The sequence below is a fragment of the Ovis aries genome, chromosome 4 (assembly GCF_016772045.2).
Source record: "Ovis aries strain OAR_USU_Benz2616 breed Rambouillet chromosome 4, ARS-UI_Ramb_v3.0, whole genome shotgun sequence".
NCBI lineage: Eukaryota > Metazoa > Chordata > Mammalia > Artiodactyla > Bovidae > Ovis > Ovis aries.
In genome coordinates, this window is record NC_056057.1 from 6,130,434 (window position 1) to 6,152,056 (window position 21,623).

General features: G+C 45.7%; 1 protein-coding gene across 6 annotated transcripts in view; it reads left to right on the forward strand.

The window, feature by feature from the left end:
* The first annotated feature begins 628 nt into the window (after window positions 1-628).
* Window positions 629-21,623, forward strand: part of DDC (dopa decarboxylase) — a 94,588-nt gene continuing 73,593 nt past the window's right edge. For 4 of the 6 annotated variants that reach the window (XM_004007693.6, XM_012176274.5, XM_042248334.2 and 1 more), the window contains exon 1: window positions 629-750. The gene's annotated coding sequence lies outside the window, so the exon portion shown is untranslated. Of the gene's footprint in view, window positions 751-9,790; window positions 9,911-21,623 lie in introns of those variants that run through there. The other 2 variants (XM_004007692.6, XM_042248335.2) reach the window with 1 other exon arrangement.

Consider the following 21,623-nt stretch of genomic DNA (forward strand, 5'->3'; position numbering starts at 1 on the left):
CAAAATATTTGAATGTAGGAACATTTTAAAATGATTTTAAAGTTCCTCTTGAAAGAAATATATATGAAAGCAGCCAGGATTCTTTTTTAAGAAAAATGATAAGGGATTTCTTGCCTTCCAAGAATCCAAATGCACTAGAAAGTGATGCATTTGTATATATGCCTGAAATTAACCCAACATTGTAAATCAACTATACTCCAATTTAAAAAATTAAAAATAACAAAAATATTTTTAAAAGGAAAGAGGCAAAGTTTATACACTGTAGCCCTGGCACAGAAATGAAACAACAATTTCATGGGACCAAGACAACAAGCTCAAGAAACAGAAATATTTTTCAAAAATCATGTTGGAAGGATTAGCTTATTCTATGGGGGAAAAACAAATCAGAACTTTATCCTATGACTTACCTTAAAATAAATTTCAGATGGAGGAAAGTTCTAAAGATAAATATCTAAAATGATAAAATACTAAAAGGAATCAGAAGTAAATGTGTATGTATTCTGAGTGAAGAATCGTTTCTCAAGTTCCCCAGAGATTTCTCGAGATTTCCTTGACCTTTATCACTATGAGAAATTAATGTTTAACCAGCGTATGACTCTGAAAAGGCAAGGGCTTGTGAATCTGAAGCAGTGAGAAGGCTGCAGGGCTTCCGCCCAGCTCCCCAGCTGCTCCTGCACGTTCTCCCCAACCCCCAAAGCTGGCAAGTCTCAGACAGGAGTGGAGACCCAACAGGGCCAGAATTCCCAGCAAGTAAGTCCTGCTTTCTAACTTGATTACAACTGTTGGAAATGGCAAGCCCTGTGGCTTTACTCTGCCGCCTCACTGCTGGGCTTTGGCGTAAAGCTCAGCTGGCTTGGGAAACTGGAGCTCACAGGGGCAGCGTGAGCCTAGGGGTGCTGAGGTAACAATGCTGGTGCTCACGGGGGCATGCGCCCACCCGTGTGATGAGGCAGATGCGGGGTGCCACCTCCGGAAGCCCGCTGACAGTGAGCACAGGACACACGTGGACTCCTCTGCTCTCTGCTGCGTGCCACCCATGGGGTCTGGGGCTCCGAGCCCTGTCTCTTCTTCTCTAAAATGGCGATTTTAACTGTCCCTACCTTGTCAGGTTGGGGGGGAGCACTGGTTCTCATAATGCATGGGAAACACTCGGCATATCGGAGATGCTGAGTAAATATTAACTTTTCCCTTACATTTCTAACAACTGTGACTCTGCAAGGCTGTCCCTTCATGGCGTGTGGTGTAGCCTCCTCAGAGGCAGATTCAGAAGCTAACTGTGCAGTGGGATTTGAGAGAACTGAAGGATCTTCCCTGCCAACCTAGCAGGCTCACTATAATCCCATCGGGAGATACAATTCTGGAGGAGAAACCTTTGCTTCTCCATCCAGCTGGAGTTAAAACAACTACTTCTGGGTGTTTGTGTGTGCTGAGAGTCACATACTTGGTCCCCAGTCATATCCTCATTTCACAAGGGAGAAAACTGAGACGGAGGAAGTGAGACGTGGTCCAAGACCTCGGAACTCATGACCAAGGACTAGGGCCAAGCCCTTTCTTGTACCATCTGAAGCTTTCTGTCTTGCTACTCTGGGAAAGTGGTGCCTTTTGAAAGTACCTACAAAGCCTGGGGCTTGTAGTCAGCACCCCAGGAAGAGTTAATAGGAGCTGCTTAGAGATCAAGGAGCATGGTCTGGAGGTTCTGGATGGGAGATGCGGGGCTGTTGAGGGGTTGTGGTGGGAATGGAAAAAGTGGGAGGAGGAAATTCAGGGCACAGCTGGGAGGTGGAACGTGCAGGGCTGAATAAGAAGTGGGAGGCTCCGGGCTCCACAGTGGGTGAGGACACGTGGGCATGGTCTTCTTGGGAAGTCCCCCCGTACCTGGCCTAGGGGGACCGGTGCTCCCAGTCCTTGAGGATCTCTTAGGAGAGGTCCTGAAGGCCATCTTCTGAGGACCTCAGGATGCTCTCCATCACCTAGCGATCCCTTGTGATGGGGCCAGATGACAGATCTGAAGGAGTTCACCCCTGCCCTTTGGGCTCACTTGTATGAAGGCTTGGGACAGACATACCCCAGAGAACTTCACTCAGAATGGATTGATGACATTCTGAAACCAGGAAAATGTTGGTGCTGCTTAAAATTTAAATCATAATAAAGCCCTGAGTTTCACTGCACCTGGGCCTCCGATGACTGAGGAAGAACAGGGGTAGTTCACTTTACAACAAGGTCATTAACATTAATCTATTAAGTAATCTATTAAGTAGCATGACTTTATAAAATGATAAAAGGTTCAGTCCACCAAGAAGTAATATAGTTCTAAACACATGTAGACCTAATGGAAAAGTCTTAAATATATTAAGCAAGTTTTGGCACAACTATGGGGAGAAATCAGCAAATTCACCACCATAACAGATTTCAACACATCTTCAGCAATGACAGTGAGTTGGACGATAGAACAAGCTAACAAGAACATTAGTAAAGATTTAAAATATGTCAGCAAGTAATAGTCTTGGCTTATTGGATGTACCATCTACCCAATGATTAGAATAACCCTCCACCCAATATTAGAAAACACACTTTCTTCTCAAGAGTACATGAAATGTTTACAAAAATTCAGGATGTATTCATAGCAGGCTGTAAGGCAAGTTTCAGTGTTGGTCAGAGAATTGCTAAAATACCAGTTGCTTTCCAACCACAGTTCAAGTTAACTAAATTACAACTAAACAAAAAAATAAGTAAAAATTGCTGTGCATGTCTGAAAATTTGGAGGAAGCTACTATTTAACTCATGATTCAAATTTAAAATGTAACAAAAATTAAATAATGCTTGGAAATAAGTAGCCGAGAGGAGGTACTCCACGTTCAAGGTCAGGAGGGGCAGCTGTGAGGAGATACCCTTCATCCAAGGTAAGAGAAACCCAAGTAAGACAGTAGGTGTTGCGAGAGGGCATCAGAGGGCAGACACACTGAAACCATAATCACAGAAAACTAGTCAATCTGATCACATGGACCACAGCCTTGTCTAACTCAATGAAAATAAGCCATGCCATGTGGGGCCACCCAAGATGGACGGGTCATGGTGGAGAGGTCTGACAGAATGTGGTCCACTGGAGAAGGGAATGGCAAACCACTTCAGTATTCTTGCCTTGAGAACCCCACGAACAGTATGAAAAGTCAAAATGATAGGATACTGAAAGAGGAAATTTCCAGGTCAGTAGGTGCCCAATATGCTACTGGAGATCATTGGAGAAATGACTCCAGAAAGACTGAAGGGATGGAGCCAAAGCAAAAACAATACCCAGCTGTGGATGTGACTGGTGACAGAAGCAAGGTCCGATGCTGTAAAGAGCAATATTGCATAGGAACCTGGAATGTCAGGTCCATGAATCAAGGCAAATTGGAAGTGGTCAAACAGGAGATGGCAAGAGCGAATGTCGACATTCTAGGAACCAGCGAACTAAAATGGACTGGAATGGGTAAACTTAACTTAGATGACTACTGCGGGCAGGAATCCCTTAGAAGAAATGGAGTAGCCATCATGGTCAACAAAAGAGTCTGCAATGCAGTACTTGGATGCAATCTCAAAAACGACAGAATGATCTCTGTTCGTCTCCAAGGCAAACCATTCAATATCACGGTAATCCAAGTTTATGCCCCAACCAGTAACGCCGAAGAAGCTGAAGTTGAACGGTTCTATGAAGACCTACAAGACCTTTTAGAACTAACACCCAAAAAAGATGTCCTTTTCATTATAGGGGACTGGAATGCAAAAGTGAGAAGTCAAGAAACACCTGGAGTAACAGGCAAATTTGCCCTTAGAATATGGAACGAAGCAGGGCAAAGACTAATAGAGTTTTGCCAAGAGAACGCACTAGTCATAGCAAACACCTTCTTCGAACAGCACAAGAGAAGACTCTACACATGGACATCACCAGATGGTCTACACCGAAATCAGATTGATTATATTCTTTGCAGCCAAAGATGGAGAAGCTCTATACAGCCAGCAAAAACAAGACCAGGAGCTGACTGTGGCTCAGATCATGAACTCCTTATTGCCAAATTTAGACTTAAATTATCTAAATTTAGACTGTATATTGTCACCCTGCTTATTTAACTTATATGCGGAGTACATCATGAGAAACGCTGGGCTGGAAGAAGTACCAGCTGGAATCAAGATTGCCGGGAGAAATATCAATAACCTCAGATATGCAGATGACACCACCCTTATGGCAGAAAGTGAAGAGGAACTAAAAAGCCTCTTGACGAAAGTAATAGAGGAGAGTGAAAAAGTTGGCTTAAAGCTCAACATTCAGAAAACGAAGATCATGGCATCTGGTCCCATCACTTCATGGGAAATAGATGGGGAAACTGGAAACAGTGTCAGACTTTATTTTGGGGGGCTCCAAAATCACTGCAGATGGTGACTGCAGCCATGAAATTAAAAGACGCTTACTCCTTGGAAGAAAAGTTATGACCAACATAGATAGCCTATTCAAAAGCAGATACATTACTTTGCCAACAAAGGTCCATCTAGTCAAGGCTATGGTTTTCCCTGTGGTCATGTATGGCTGTGAGAGTTGGACTGTGAAGAAGGCAGAGTGCCAAAGAATTGATGCTTTTGAACTGTGGTGTTGGTGAAGACTTTTGAGAGTCCCTTGGACTGCAAGGAGATCCAACCAGTCCATTCTGAAGGAGATCAGCCCTGGGATTTCTTTGGAAGGAATGATGCTAAAGCTGAAACTCCAGTATTTTGGCCACCTCATGCGAAGGGTTGACTCATTGGAAAACTCTGATGCTGGGAGGGATTGGGGGCAGGAGGAAAAGGGGACGACAGAGGATGAGATGGCTGGATGGCATCACCGACTCGATGGACATGAGTTTGAGTGAACTCTGGGAGTTGGTGATGGACAGCGAGGCCTGGCGTGCTGCGATTCATGGGGTCACAAAGAGTCGGACATGACCAAGCAACTGAACTGAACTGAACTGGAAATAAGTGATAAGGAAATATACTAATTTTAAAACTTGAACTACGTATTGAAAGCAGCACATAGAAGAAAGCAAATAGCTTTAAATGCTTATATTAGAAAGTAAAAAGGCCAAGAAAATAATGAGGTAATCCCTCAACTAAAGAAGTTAGGAAAAGAACAAGATAAAGATCACTTCATGCAGGCAATAATAAAGACAAAGGAGATAAATCAGTGAAAAACAAATAAATATAAACGAAAGAGGATCAACAAAGCCCAAGGGTTTTTGTTTTTTTTTTTAACTAGTACAATAGACACAGTTTTGGTAATATTAGCTAAAGACAAAAAGAGATAGAAGTAGATAAACAATACAATAATAAAAGGGGATATAATTATAAATCCAACAAACTAAAAAGCTAATGACTGTATCATAAAAAAGAATTCTTGTCATTAAATCTAAAAAACTAATGAAATAATATCAAATTGGGTTCACGGAGAAATAGAAATCCTGAAGAGTCGTATAATAAAAATAAATTGACATTAAAAATATTTCCTCAGAAATGAAGGGGAGGGGCAAATGATTTTATGTATGGTTTCTTACACTCTTTTAGTGATTGCAAAATTTCAAATTTCAAAATTATATGACTGTTTCAGAGAATCAAAAAAGAAGAAATTACCTTCGGGTCAGTCTGTGAGACCACAGAATCTGACACTAAAACTAGAGAAAAAATTCTATACAAAAGTTAATGCAGCACAGTTTTATCCCAAGAATAAAAAGATGTTTAAAAATTAGAAAATTTATTAATGTGACTCATCACTTAACAATTCAGAGCCGGAAAACCATAAGATTTTTTTACTTTTGGTGCAGAAAATATTTTGATAAAATTAAACATCTATTTATTTTTAAAATAGGAATAGAAGAAATCATCTAATAAAGAATATCCAGGGACTTCCCTGGCAGTCCAGTGGTTAAGACTCCACACTTCAAATGCACGGGAACAGGTTCAATCCCTGGTTGTGGAACAATATCTTTCCATGCAGTGTGGCCAACAAAAATTTAAAAAAAAAAGACTCTCTGATAAAACCTGGGTGTGAATAGTACAATGTTAGAAGTGGTCCTTTTAAAGTCAATGGGATGAGATGTTCACCACCATTGCCTCTATTAATACTGCCTCAAAGGCCCTACCTAGAACAGTGACGGGCACTTACAGAATTTTAGAAGTTAAGTTTTCTAGCAATCACATTAGCAAAATTAAAAATATGTGTGCACTAGAGTCGAATATTTTAGTTAAAACAACAAAGTGAAACGTAGCCCTGCATTCAAATTGTGTAGTGGGGAAAATTTCCACATTGCTTCAGTTTTTAGATTTAAATTTAAATTATGAAATAACGTTAGCAGAAGCATTCATTTCCGCAGGAGCACTGGCTGCACTTCAAGAGCTCAGTAGCCAGATATGGTTCATATCTCTGATGTGGGACAGTGCAGTCCAGGACAGTGCAATGAGACAAGAAAAACAAATATGTAACAGAACTAGAAAGAACATTTTCACGATTCACAGATGATACAACTGATGACATTGAAATCCACCTGAATCAACAAATTATTGAAAATTCTGAGAATATTCAGAAAAAAATGTCAAACACAAAATCAATTGCAATTCCATATGTTGGCAATAAACAGCTATTTTCTTGGATTATGACCAAGAAAAATCACCTTTTCACATATTTACGAGATATTTCGTTTCCATTTCGGATAAATGCTTGTGTTTCTACTGAATTGTGTTCTTTCACTGAAAAGTTATTTTTAAATGAATATTTCTAAACCCATCATTAGCAATGTGCATTTCAAATCCTTTCCTCCACTCTACACGTTGTCTTCCTAGTTATGTAGTTAGAAGAACAGATATTTTTAACAGTAACATGATCAAATTTGTCAGGGTTTTATGGTTAGCTGATTAAGGAAACCATTTAAGAAATATTTTTCTTCTACATTCATAAAAATATGTCTATTTTTCTCTATTGTCCTAAGAAGTTTGCCTTTAACGGTTAAGAATTTAATCTATCAGGAATTTATTTTTGTATATAGAGTGAGAAGCGGATTCAATTTCTTTTTTTTTCCAAGCAGCCAACCAATTGTTCTCGAACCATTTAATAGTTTCACCTTACTCTATTGATTTGCAATTCCACAAGTTTATTTTCTAAATTTTTGTGGCATGTTTTCCTGGGCTCTCTATTCTGCTAGCTTTGCCAGACGCCCATCCTTATATCAAAACTGTTACGGTTCTGCAGCTTCAGCTGTCTTCATAAGAGTAGAGCAAAAACATGCTGGTCATTCTCAGACTTATGCTTTTCCGTCCATATTTTAGAGTCAAATATCTGGGTGGGATTTTGATTAAAGTGCTATTGAATTTGTTAATCAGTTTAAGTAAAGTGGAAATATTCACAATGGGGAGTGTTCTTACCGGTGAACGGCCATTGATTTCCACTTATTTAGGTCTTCTTGAGTGTCCTCCTATGAGCTTTTTTGTCTCTTCATACAAGTCTTGCGCACCTTTTGTAGGATTTTGTTACGGCCATTCCTAGTGTCCTGTTCCTGACTGAGTCAGAGCTTGTCACTGTCCCTGGGACGGGGAAGAAGCCACCCAGGTTACCAGCAGGGTGAGAAGCAGGTCCAAGCTCAGACCTGGGGCCTGAGGTCTCAAGCCTGCACTGCATCTTCAGGAAACTTCACCTCTTCTTGCTTCTTGTTGCTGTTCAGTCGCTCAGTTGTGTCCGACTCTTTGCGACCCCATGGACTGCAGCACGCCAGGCTTCCCTGTCCTTCACCACCCCCTGGAGTTTACTCAAACGGATGTCCACTGAGTCAAATATTCTTGTTTCTACCTTCCAAATCAATTCATATCTATTTATTCTCTTCCCTACAATTTACTCTCCAAGCAACAGTTGGTGGAACATTTAAACCCTCAGGAGCAACATTTCTCAGCCTCAAAGACTTCAGTGCCTGGAAATGCCCTCCAGGAGCAGTCAGGCCCCATGTTGGGGCTCCCTTCTGGGCGGTTCCCTTCTCACAGGCTTGGCTTCTTAGCCCTGGTCACAGCTGGCCACTGTGGCTTTCTCTCAGCTTCTTCACTCACCGTCTGCATCCACTCCTGGGCTGCAGCAAGCTCATCTGGCAGCGCCCAGCCTGCCTGGTGAAGGAAGCCCTGCTAGGTCACATGTGCTAGCTGTGTGACCCTGGACAAATTTCTGAGCCTCTCTGGGCCTCCATTTCCTTATCTATAAACCGGGGGTGACGATCATATTTACCTTCTTATGGGAGTTGTGAGGGACTGAGTGATTCTGTGTTGAAAAAAAAAAAAAAAACCGCCTATACAAGAAACTTTTAAAATGCTAAATATAGTATTATTGCAGTCACTCTGAAACAGGAGGTTTCACTCTGATCTCACGGCGCCCTCTCGCAGAGGTCGGTCATCACATCTGCATCCCTCCACTCAGCTTCCACGGTGATACAGGATTCACAAAAATCTGCGCTGGGCCAGGCTCCCGGCTCAACGGGCACCGTGTGCAGATCCCGCTGGAGCCAAGCTTTCCAGCCATCCCGTCCAGCTTTCCTCCTCCCTTCCCGGCCTCCAACCGTACAGAGCGGGGCCGGGAGACCAGATCCTCTGTGGCCCCTGGCGAGGTGGTTCCGAGCTCAGTCGGCACAGCACCCTGAAGTCTGATCCCTGCACTCAGAGCAGGGCGGAGTGGGCGAGGAAACTGCGCGGAGCGGCCCGGGTCCCTGCAGGCCCCGCCCTCCGACCCGCCCACCGGCCCGGCCTTGGCCCCGCCCCTGCCTTGGCCCCGCCTACCGCCTTGGCCCCAGCCTGCTCGGAACCCAGCAAGCAGATGCCCCTTTGAGCAGATGCTGTGTCATTAAAGTCAAGGGGGAATGGCTGTCTGTGGTCTGTGCGGAGTTCCCAGCTCCTGGCTGCACCACATGCCACGTGTGTATATGTTTGTGATGGTGTGTGTGTACATGGCTGTGTCTGTGTGTACCTGTGTGTATGGCATTAGTATGTGTGCCCTCTGTAGAATATGTGTGTGTATGTGTGCCTGAGCATGTGTGCCGTAAGAGAGTGGATGGCGGGAGCAGGGGAAGCTGGTGCCCTGCTGGCCTACATGGGCTCCGGCCAAGGTGGGCTCTGGCCTAGGTGACCCAGGCCCTTGGGACCTAAGCCCTCCTTAACTGAGGAAGGAGCCCTGCTCCATAAGGCCTGGATCAGCCTGACCAGTGAGGTGGATGAGATGGGAAGCCTGAGTTTGAAGAAACCCCTGATTTGAATGCTGATCAGCTTCAGAGGTAAAAGAACAGGACGTTGAATCTGATGAACCTGGATTCAAATCCTTGCCTGCCTCTTCCTCTGTTTCTCCATCTGGGCTCCTGGGCTTGGCCCTTGCAGCCTCCTGTGGCCAGGGTAGTCCCCTGCACAGCACAGTGGGTCCTGGTGGCCCCAAGCAGGTACAGCTCTGACGCAGGGCAAGTCCTCTCTCTTGCCTTGCCCAGGCCGGCCTTTGTCCCTTGGGAAAGCCAGGGGCCTTCTGCTGATTAGAGGTTGCCTGGAGAGACTCCGGGAGAACTGGCCTCGATCTGGGTCCCATACAGGGCCCTGGGACCCTGAGCACCTTTCCTTGTTTTCTTGCCCTCCCCTCTCCCAGGCCCTGCAGGCTCCGCTGCCCCTGGTCCCTGTTCTGCCCTGCGAGACCCTCACATCCTGCAGGGGGTGGGGAGCAGGAGGGCGGGGTGTGGGGGAGATGCTGCGGAGTAAATAATCAGAGCGAGCTGCTCTGATTGGCTTTGGGGAGGCGGACACTCTGTCTACATAAATGGCAATTCCATCCTCTGTGCCTTTTAACTGTCACCAAGGAGGAGAGAGAGAGGGAGAGACAGAGAGCAAGCACCTCGGGCTGCCTGTGAGTACCGCTCTTTGTCCTCGTAGCCTGGGGGGACCAGACTCAGAGGGGAAGCCAGCTTCTGGAGCCGGGGCCCCTTAATTTTGGGGACCCTGGGGATGGGAGGTTCGCCTGTTGATTGCAGCTGGGTGGATCTCCTCTGGCCAGCTGGGAGGGGTGTATCAGCTGTGTGCAGGCGTGGCAGGCTACTGGAACTTTTTGAGAAGATTGGTGCCAATCTAAGTTCCCTGCTTTTGTGTGTGGCATATCTAAGCAACAGGTGAGATAAAGAATCAGAAACTTCTGATAATTTTTAGCCCATGATCTCTGAGCCATAAGAGCAACAGAACAGAGCGAGTAGAAATTATTTCTCAGGCTGGTTCGTGGTGCATCTGAAGCGCACAGAGGCCAGGAGATGGAGACCCGGGGAGAATATGGGCCCCTCTCGTCCTCCGCTGTGAAGGGCATCCTCCCGCACGATGCTTGTAAAAATCAATTGAGTCCGATGTTTACAAAGGGCTAAGTACACAGTAGGTGGTCATTAATATGATCTATATTACTAATAAGCAAGTAAGTAAACGCAGGTGGGAAAATGGGGGGATGCTAATGCTGGTGAGGGAACCATCTGCTCAGGGTATGTTATTTTCCCCTGTTTTCAAGGGAAACTCAAGCAGGCGACTTGGCTTTTCCCCTTCATCCTATTTCTCTCACAGGCTCCAAGAGGTGGGTCTTTACAGTTGATTTCTTATTTAAATAGCAGTGTTTTTCTGCTGAGACAGAACCAAAAACAGAGGGGCCCATTGCCACATAAAAAGCAGCCAGGACAATGGTCACCCTGGAATGGTTAAGACATAGGCAAGATGAGGAGAATCTGGGTGTTTCCTGAAAAAAATTGTGACATTCACAGCAGCCTCTCTGTCTCTCCCAGGTCCATGGCAGGTGGGCTGGCGGTTTGCTTACAATGATGAAAATAAAACAAAAATCCCTTTGTGAAAGTTTTAGCCACTCAGTTGTGTCTGACTCTTTGCAATCACATAGACTTTAGCCCACCAGGCTCCTCGGTCCATGGGCTTCTCCAGGCAAGAGTACTGGAGAGGGTTGCCATTTCCTTAAACCTCCGCAAATTCAAATAAATAGCTGGGCAGTTTATTTACGCTTTCGCCTCTTCATGATGTTTATTCTGAAGGTCTTACCCTGGTGACTCGTCATCTGAGTCTGGTAGCAAGTTTGGGGAGAGACTGCAGGAGAATTTGACTCCCTCCATATTTCAGAAAAGCTGTCCTCAGTCTGTCGGATCTCTTTGGCATTTCTGCAGGAGGACGCTCAGGGCGCAGGAGGACAGTGATGGGCACACGGCCTCAGAGGAAAGGCTAAAGTCCCCCTGTGCTCTGCATGCAGCGAGGTTCCCTGTAAGTGAGGGGTGTGGGGGACCCCAGGCCAAAGGGCATTGGATGGCCCTCTGAGCTCACAGACCACGTGTGAAACAGCCGATGAGCTGAGGGGCTTAGTCCAGCCACCTGCTTCCCTGAGCCCTTCTCCTCATCTCGAGAGTGGGGATAATTGTGCTGCCTTGCGGAGCTGCTGCGGAGATTTAGGGCAGAGGTGCAGGGCTACCGCAGGCCATGGACGGTCACCACTGGACATTTGTCAGGGTTTGGAGGAGCTGCGGGCGGAAGTGCTTCTGCCAGGTCGTTCAGCCTCTGCCTGTTTCTGTGGTGTTGGGACCAGCGCAGGTTGGGGCCGGTGCCCTCACCTGGAGCGTCTTCTGGTGACCAGGGAGGACCCCGACCACACTGGCATGCCTCACCAGCTCAGGTGGGAGCCCCTAGGTATGGGCACTCTGACTCAGGCTGCGTGAGAACATAGGTGGCAGACAGCCCGGGTGTGTGTGTGGCTGTCCGGCCACAAGGGTCAGGAGGAGGCTGGCTTCAGGGTCAGAAATGCCAGCCCAGCTGCTCCTGTCACCAGCTCTGTGGCCTCGGCGAGAGCATCCGCCCTTCAGAGCCCTGGCAAGGTGGCAGTCCTAGTACTGGCCGGGGTGCTGAGAGTGTGATGAGGTGAGGCGTCCAACGAGCTCAGCAGAAGGCCAGGCAACACCGATTCCTTTGTTTTCTTGGGACAGAGGATGTAGCCACCAAGTGGCAAGTGTTCCCAGGATTCGACTTGGGGGGACCCTCAGTTGCAGGCTTCTGAGCAATGTGGTGGCAGACCTGCCCCCGTGCCCAAGGAGTGAGTGTGCACAGCGAATTTAGAAAGTCAGCGTTTACTCCTGACCCAATCTGTGGAAGAAAGTGGGGACTTCGTAAAGCTTGTGCCAGAGATACTGCCTACATGCACAGTGGCAGGTGGCAGGTGTTTATTCTAGCTGGGAAGTCAATATGTATTTTAGTCACAGGGCGTCCTGCCTGTTATGAAAATAAGCAGCCAGCTAGAACATCGTCTCAAGTCTATAAAAAAGGCAGAAGGTTGTGACCTTTTATCAATTATTAATGTGACTCCAAGAGAATAAGAGAAGGGGGCAGGGTGAAGGGTTGAAAAAAAAATAAGGAAAAAAGTGAAGGGGGAGGAGGTCTAGTCTGACACTAAATTAAAATAGAAACAGAAGAGGAAAGTTCAGATTAAAATGACTGATGGTTCTTATGTGGATATCCTAGAAGGGTACACAGGAGTGCAAACGATAAAAAGTTTAAGGTTAATTTGATGCTTAAATTTGAAAACTTTAAACTTAATTTGAAAAGCTAGCAGGAATGGCGTGTTCATGCCTACCAAGCCTGATGGGTGACATTTTTTTTTATTCTAGTTTTTCTGGAGAGAAATTTGGCATCATGCCAAAGAACTGTAAAACTCACACCTTTGAATCCCATTGGGAATGAGTATCTTTGAAGGACAGATTCAAGAGGGGAGAAGTGCTTGGCCCCGTGGTGGGTAGCTCATGGCTGCTTTCCCCACAGCAGTGCTGTTCACAACAGCCTGCAATTAATGTGGGGATGTGACCCTTTGAAATCGGCAGGTATTGATAAGGTGCATATGTGCACGATATTAATGTAATTACACACAGTGTCATTAGGCTTACCGGGAAAATAAGTGGTAAGAGGCTACTAAACGACACACATATCCTGATGACAGCTGTTTGAATGGTCTGAGCTTAGGGATAAATTAGAATACTACTAACTGGTTAAATGTCACCAATAATTCTCTACTTTTGAAGTTGCTTAAATTGTGAATTTTCCAGCCAGCTTTCTATTCCATCCCAACCCGTCTGCAAGACTGTGAGTGGAATCAGTATCTTCCCATGAGAGTAAGATTGAAAATCGTGCTGTAGATTTCTTTGTGGCTCCTTCTCATAAAGAGTTTCTGGCCAGGAAAATACTAAGATGGGGACTGTTCATTAAGCAGGGACTGAATCAGAAACAGATGCAAGATTCTCATGTTAGAGGAGCGAGGCTTTCCTCTCTAGGTTTGATCTGCATCCAGGGCGGGCATGCTCTCTCCTCACCCTCCATTTCTTTCCTGCTTCCCTGGCGCTCTGACCCCGTGATGATCTGACCTGCTTCTTTCCTAACATAAGGATGCATAAATGCCAGACCCAGCCAGCATTCTGAGTCTGAGAAATGCAATGTCCTGTGCCTGCAGCATCTCGCTGCCCGATTACAAGGGGCTAAACCAAGACTCCAGAGGTCGTGGAGCCAGCCGGCAGCTGCCCAGCCGCTTGCAGCAGAGCCAGGGCTCATGTTTGTTGCTCTGACCTGAACCCCTGCTCTCTCTACTTCTCATGACCGCTGGGAAGAGGAGCACGGTCTAGGGATGGCAGAGAGGAAGACTCTGGTTTTATGAAGTGCAGCGGGGAACCTCTCTAATCCAGACCCAGCTGGGCAGAGAGGAGGTGCCCCCGGATGTCCAGCCCTAACAGGGAGAGCCCACTGCCCATCGCTCAGGCGTCTGTGGGGTTCCCCTCTGACAGCAAATTCCTGGTGATATTTTAACGGCATGGACCACAGAAGCGGTGGTGTGCCTTACTTAGAACCCTATGTGATACTTAGCGCTGTGCCGTTTTACAGACTGAAGATGGAGGCTTGGAGGCCCAGTGGCCTGGCCAGAGGCCCACCTGCAGTGAAATCTGGCAAGCAGCTTGTCCTCCTAGTTACCCTGTGTCAGGGATGCAATCAGGAGAAGGGAGGGGCCCTTGGAGACTGCCTCCTCCTGGCCTCTAGGGAGCATCCAGGAAATCGTTCCCAGAAGCTCAGGGAAAAACTGGCTTTTCAAGTTTCTGATCTAGAGGGTTGGGTACTGTTTCCCAGGAAACCCCCAAGCTGTTGGAGGTGCACTGTGCCTGCGTTTGAGTCCAGTGCATTCAGGATGTGGTGGGTCAGGGGTCAGAGTGCTGCCACCTGTCTCTCTGAGCCTCAGTGGATCTATTGCTCAAGAGGTGATAATAGTCTTGATAAGATTGTTATGAAGATTAACTGGAGCCCATGCAAAAAGTTGACATAGCACTTGGTACGTGGAAGTTAATGTAAATGTTGACCATCTTTTTAAAGAAAAATTGTATTGAACTGTACTTGCTTTACAATGTTGCAAGTTTTGTTGTACAGTAAAGTGATTTTGTTACACATACATAGTTTTTAAATACTCTTTTCTTTTCTGCTTTATCAGGGGATATTGATTATAGTTCCCTGTGCTGTACAGTAGACCCCGGTGCTTATCCATCCTGCATGTAATAGTTTGTGTCTGCTGACCCCAAGCTTCTAGCCCACCCCTCCCCCGCTGGCCCTCCCCCTTGGCACCCACAAGTCTATCTTCTCTGAGTCTGTTTCTGTTTTGTGGATAAATTCATTTGTGTCATATTTTATATTGCACATATAAGTGGTATCATATAGTATTTGTCTTTCTCTTTCTGACTTGCTTCACTTAATATGATAATCTCAGGTCCATCCATGTTGCTGCAAATGACATGATTTCATTCTTTTTAATGGCTGAGTACTATTCCATTCTGGTGGCTCAGACGGTAAAGCGTCTGCCTACAATGCAGGAGACCCAGGTTCGATCCCTGGGCTGGGAAGATCCCTTGGAAAAGGAAATGGCACCCCACTCCAGTACTCTTGCCTGGAAAATCCCATGGATGGAGGATCCTGGTAGGCTGCAGTCCATGGGGTCGCAAACAGTCAGACACGGTTTGGCTTTTTCACTTTTCACTATTCCATTCTATGTATGTACCACGTCTTCTTTATCCTTTCATCTGACAGTGGATATTTAGCTGCTTCCACATCTTGGCTACTGTAAATAGTGCCACAGTGAACGTTGGGGTGCATGTATCTTTTTGAAGCCAGATATTTGCCCAGGAGTGGGATTGAAGGATCCTATGGTAGCTCTATTTTTAGTTTGTTTAAGGAACCTCCGTACTGTTCTCCATAATGGCTGCACCAATCACATTCCCACTAATAATGCAGGAGGATTCCCTTTTTTCCACACCACCTCCAGCATGCATGGTAATGTTGACCATTTTTAAACCGATGCAAGAGTCCCTATTTCACCAAGAACACCTCGGCTTAGGTAAAGTAAGTGTATGAGTGTGAGAAAGCGGTAAGAGTGTATAGAGAGGACAGAGTGCTTGGCAGGGTACATGGGCTCTGCCTCAGCTCTGCGTTCATCAGCACCTCTTCCTCCTGTACGAGGAGGGTAGCCGCAGCACAGATGTAATAAAGCAGGCAGCAAGTCAGGCCTGGCTTTTGGGGCCTCTGTTTCTGCCTCTCCTTGCCCCCACCCCGCCGGGGGGCCCTCACAGGCTGTGTTTCCCCAATTACAAGGACACCTGGCTCCTGGGAGCATTTTGCCAATGAGGGGTGCTGGTGGGAGGTTGAAGGGCAGAGGTACCCACCTCCTTTGTGATGCTGGCCGTCTCCTCCACGGTACCAGCTCCATCCGGGTGAGTCTAACAAAGTTGTGGCTTTGCACTAATGACCTGAGTCCCAGCTCCAGGACACAGTCTGCACCCCTCGCCTGGCCTTAAGGCCCCTGAATATCTCACTGTTAACTGGCATGTTAAGTGGCACAAAAGATGTTAGAGGATTTTTTTTTTTTTTCCCAAAGAGGTTAACAGATCACCATCCTTATTGTTAGATAGGTCTCACTGCTAGAGGCTTCCTGACAGTCTTGGCTAGAAGCCTTTCTCCTGTCAGGATTGTTTAATCTCTTTGTGCCCACAGACAGAATGATCATCCAGAAACCAGTCAATTTAGGGGGAGATGAGCCAGTTTAGTTTTGTGCCTAGGACTCATGTGCTTGAGGTTTTAAAAAAGAGACAAGGCCTCACAGTTCCAGAAGGGGAAGTGTTTTTTAAAACGTAAATTATGGTTTGTTTTTCCTGGAATCATGTTTTTTTAAAAAAGGTAAACACTTCTCTTTTTATCCTGATAGAGAAGGAAAGCCAGGAAAGGCTGATTGAAGAGTCCGCTGTCCCAGGGTTTGAAACCAAGACCAAGATTTGTCTGAATCCACCGGCAGGACCATGGGCAGATGCAAAGCACCTGGTTCCTGTCTCCTGCCCAGAGGCATGGCCGTGCTCAGACCCCCGTGCGGTAGGCGTGGCTGGCCCTCTGTGTTCAGGGCTGGCTGTGCAGTCCCCACCGAAGCTCTGCTCAGGGCCCACCCAACCCCCACCGCCAGGGAACAATTGGCTGGAGAGTCCAGCTCTCTCCAAACACCTGTGGCAAAGGTAGAATTCCAGGGGTCCAGGAAGGGGAATATTTTCAGCTAGGACCACAAGGACTGCTGGGGCCAGAGCAGAGGGTAGCTCAAATCCAAGATGAACTTCTGGGTGCAAGACTGGGGAAACCAGGTCAGTTCTGAACCTGCAGGGTTAAAGGCTCAGCGTGAACTGTACGCAGGAGTCTGGGAGAAGGGTCAGGATTCCCTGGGGAAAGGGCAAAATATCTCCTGTTTCTGTGGCAGGTACATGATGAGCTGGTTTATGGTTGTCTTAAAGGTAGAGAGTAGGATCTAATATGTCAGAAAGAAAACGTTCAGAGGACAAAAAGATCTTCCATTCATTCATTTTTTTCATTCCTCATTCAGAAAACAGCCACGGTACTTACTGTGGTGCAGGGTCTGATTGGTCCGGAGAAACCAAAATAAAGAGTTGAGGACTCTGCTTAGAGAAGCCTGCAGTTAGCAAGGGATGTCAGTGAAATGATGCAATACAAGAACAAATGGCCTTCGGGTCAGTCAGGAGGCCTGGGGGCCTGCAGAGAGGTTCGCAGGGCCTCGAGCAGGTGGGGCTCACCACGGGGCTGCAGCTGCGACCGGATGATGTCAACAGCCACCGTTCCAAGGCCCGGAAAGGCATCAGTCATAACCTTTATCATCGCCTACATCTTCCAGCCAATATTTGCTCAGCTTGAGGGCATTAGCTAGCAGACAGCTCCACAATGAACACAAGATTCTCTGTGACTTTGTACTAAAAGTCTTCTGGAAAAGTCTTTGTGGGAAAGAATTGACAAGTAAAGGACAGAATGATTAGAAAGTAATCATCAGGTCTTATCTTACAGTTTGACTGGGAATATTTCTTTGGAAGGGCAAGTTGGTGTGTCTGCCAGTTTATTTTTCCCGAGGCCTCCCATTTGGCCATCCATACTCACGTGTTCTCGCTGGAAGAGAGCGGCTGAAACTCCAGGAACGTAAGCATCCTTCTGAAGCCTCAGAGCATCCCTGGAGCCTTAGTAGGGCAAATAGAGGTTGTGCGAATATTTACTCTAAGAAGCCTTTTTTAATAGTCTTGCACAAGGAACAAATCACAAAGAAACATATCCTGAGATCTGACTACATTAGAATTCTTACAGGTCAGAATAAAATTAAAAGCAAACCTAGATCAAATAAAAATGAGGAAAATGTCTGCAAAATACATCCCACATAGGGTGCAAGTATTTATTATAGGGTGCAAGTATTTATTATATTAGTGCTCTTGCAATTAAATAAGAAAACATCTAACATCCTAGTAGAAAAAAATGTAATGAACAAGCAGTTCATTAAAAAGAAAATCCAAGAAAAGAAATCTCACACCACTATCCAAAGTCATGTGAGAAAACTATTTGTCTTCATAAATCAAAGTAAAAGGAAATCATGAAACTTTGCCTGACTGGCAAAGCTTAAAATGTATCTCAAGCCCAGTGTTTGCAATCGTGCGGCAAATCTAGAGTTTTCGTACAGTCCCTGTGAGTAATTTGGCAAAAATATTTTCTGGGGACAAGTCTGGCCATACTTGTAATTTTAACCAGGTGGCCCAGCGGTAAAGAATCCACTTGCCAATGGATACAGGAGACCTAGGAGACTTGGGTTCCATCCCTGGGTTGGGAAGATCCCCTGGAGGAGGAAATGGCAATTCACTCCAGTACTCTTGCCTGGGAAATCCCATGGACAGAGGAGCCTGGCAGGCTGCAGTCATGGGGTGGCAGAGAGTGGAATGACTCTCTCATGATGGAATGACTGAGCGTGCACACAAAATATGTATCTCTACGATAATTTGTTCTAAAGAAATTATAGAATAAATGCTTAAGAAAATTTTGACACAAAACAAACTGAAGAAACAAAAGATTGAGGTTGTATATTTCAGTGCTTTATAGAAAATCTAACAACGTGTATTGAATGCTTATTTTGTGCCTCTTTTCCTCAGCTGTTCCCATGTACTTATCTAATAATCATAAGAATTATTTGAGACAGAGCTTTATTATGGTGTTTGTTTTCAGTTGAGGAAAATGAAACCTCTGTGGCATCTTTGTCATGCTGTGCAGTCTTTTAGCTCTTTATGATGCAGGGTTGGCCGTTAGGTTACACCAGAGGTAGGTGATAACCAGAGATGACGCAGATAGTCAACAATAGATATACGCTGTGAATACAGCACATTCACCCTGTGGAACACTAGGCAATTGGAAGAAATCAAGCAATAGAAAAGTATTTATCAGCCTGGGAAATGTACTCATAATTACTTCATGAAAGAAAACAAGCTAGCAAAAAGATCATCTGTTTGATGCAATTTTGGTTGAATTTGAATCAAGTCAATTTAAAATATGTCAATTTGAAGTAAAACCTAGTTTTACTCTATGTGTGACATTTGACGTAATCAGAGTTATTCCAGTTGAAAACTAAATTTAGAAGCCTTCAGGCCCAAGGAATTATGAACCTGAAAGTGTACACAGAAGGAAGGCTTCATGGCTTCGCACTAAGAGCCTGTGGAAGCTCTGGCCACGATATTTTGGATAAGCTCCCTTGACCTGCAGCTTATGAAACACAAAGGTGCAGTGGAAACCCAAAGACTCAGTCTGGTGTCTCTCATGCTATTATTTTAGCCTTTGCTGTTGCTGAAATTTAGAGTCAAATCCTATATCATATCCAGTCACTGTCACTCATATTTTCACTATGTGAAAAATGTGTCCCCTGGAGAAGGAAATGGCAATCCACTCCAGCACGCTTGCCTGGAAAATCCCATGGACGGAGGAGCCTGATAGGCTATACCCCACGGGGTCGCAAAGAGTCAGACACGACTGAGCGACTTCACTTCACTTCACTTCACACAGTCATTTGGATGTAGAGGTTTGACCCAGTCAGTAACCTTGATGGAGCCTGGAACCTTCCATGCGTGCCTTCTATACTATTCACGGAGGATATCTGAACAGAGAGCTTTGGACAGAAGGCCAAGAGAGGAGAGGCGCCATCAGGCTGATTCCTCGTTGCAGACACGCTCTCCCCAGCCAGACTCAGCCAGGCTTCTCTGAGCCCGCTTCTGAGTGCAGGTTTGCTCCTCAGGGAGCTGAGCCCAGCTGTAGCAGAAAAGCATGCTAAGCTGGTTTATCAAGAAAGCTTCTACCCTTGGGATACAATTCAGCTCTTCTTCCTCCACCTGGACACCCAGCCAAACCATTCTTAGTAAAGTAGCATCTGCTTCCTAACTCTACCTGTCTTTGGAAATCCCCACTGACCCCTGTTGTATTTGGGAGACAGTCTCCCTCTCCTTTACTCAACAGTCTTGAGTAAAACCTATCTTAACATGTTTAACATTAAAATTGTCACAAAAAAAGAAAGAAAAGCAACACAGATGATGGAAAACAACGGAAGAAGTGCTGAGAACGTGATCTCAAGGTCATCAGCCAGATACAGTGGCTTGTAGAAGCATCTCCCAACACTTACTCCCACAGGAAAACCAATCTTCATGTATGAGTCTTTGAACTATTAGAATTAAGAAATGTATCCATGACTTAGCCTACAATTGTCTCTTAAAAGACACAACGTGGAAGGGTGTGTGCCAGAATTTTTGAGTGGTGGGATTCTAGATGGATATTCTTCTTTCTTTGTGTGGTTCGCATTTCCAGTTTGGAAAATATAGTCCATGCTTCCTACTCACAGATTTCCTATATGCAGGTGCAACTGTTCCCAACAATTCATTTGTATTGTTAATCGCCACAACGGTGCCTTTTTGATCATTCTTGGGCGCACGTACATAAAAGGAGAAAAAATTTAAATTGCCCAAGGTGCTTGTTGCCAGCAGAATCTAATAAGGCAGCGCTCTGCCTAGTTGCTTCAGCCAGTGGTCTAATTACTGCTGTGTCTTTATGCTATTCTTGGTTACCTGTTAAAAACGGCCCCCAAATATAGTGCTGACAGTCCTACATGCGAGAAGGCTGTGAGGTGCCTTAGGGAGAAAACACATGGGTTAGACAAGCGACATTCATGAGTTAGAGAGTTGTTGGCCAGAAGCTCAAAGTCAATGGGGCCAAGGTGTATTAAATAAAGTGTATTTAAAAGGAAATAGGGCTTCCCAGGTGGTGCCAGTGGTAAAGAACCTGCCTGCCAACGCAGGAGACATAAAGACACGGGTTTGACTCCTGGGTGGGGAAGATCCCCTAGAGAAGAAAATGGCAATCCACTCCAATGTTCTTGCCAGGAGAATCCCATGGACAGAGGAGCCTGGTGGGCTATAGTCCATGTGGTAGCAAAGAGTCCAGCACAACTGACGTGACTTAGCATGCATACATGCCTGATTTCAAATGACAAACGGTGATGTCTCTGGACAACAGTAGTAGGATTCAATAGGCCTGGTTACAAATCAGAGCTAATTCAAGCTTTCTTGGGGCTTCCCTGAAGGCTCAGATGGTAAAGAATCCGCCTGCAATGTGGAATACCTCGGTTCGGTCCCTGGGTTGGGAAGATCCTCTGGAGAAGGGAATGGCTGCCCCCTCTTACCAGTAGAATTCCATGGACAGTGGAGCCTGGTGGGCTCTAGTCTGTGGGGTCTCAAAGAGTTGGACACAACTGAGCGACTAACACACGAAAGGGCACAGGAAAGAGATTATGTATTGATTGATTGACAAAAATGTGACTAGAAATGTGCAGAAATGTAACCTTGATTTCCCCTGGGAAAGGTCTGGTGTTCGCTAATTCAGAGTTCATGGCCTCTTTATGGAATATTACCACCACAGAGGACCGGGGTCATCTGGATGTTATTATGTGATGAGGAAGGAAGCAGGTTGCATGCAGAGGTGTGGTTCCATCTGGTGATGATATAGAAAGTCAAGATATAGAAAGAAGCCTTGCTGATGGGCCTTATCCTATCCAGGCTCTGCTCATGCTGAACACAGGCCATGTGACTGCCTTTCTACCTTCCGGAAAGATCAGCACGGTCATCTGCTTTTCTCAGATAAAGAGAGACTCAGAGAGTCTCTGTCCCACAGCCCATGAAGAATAAGGC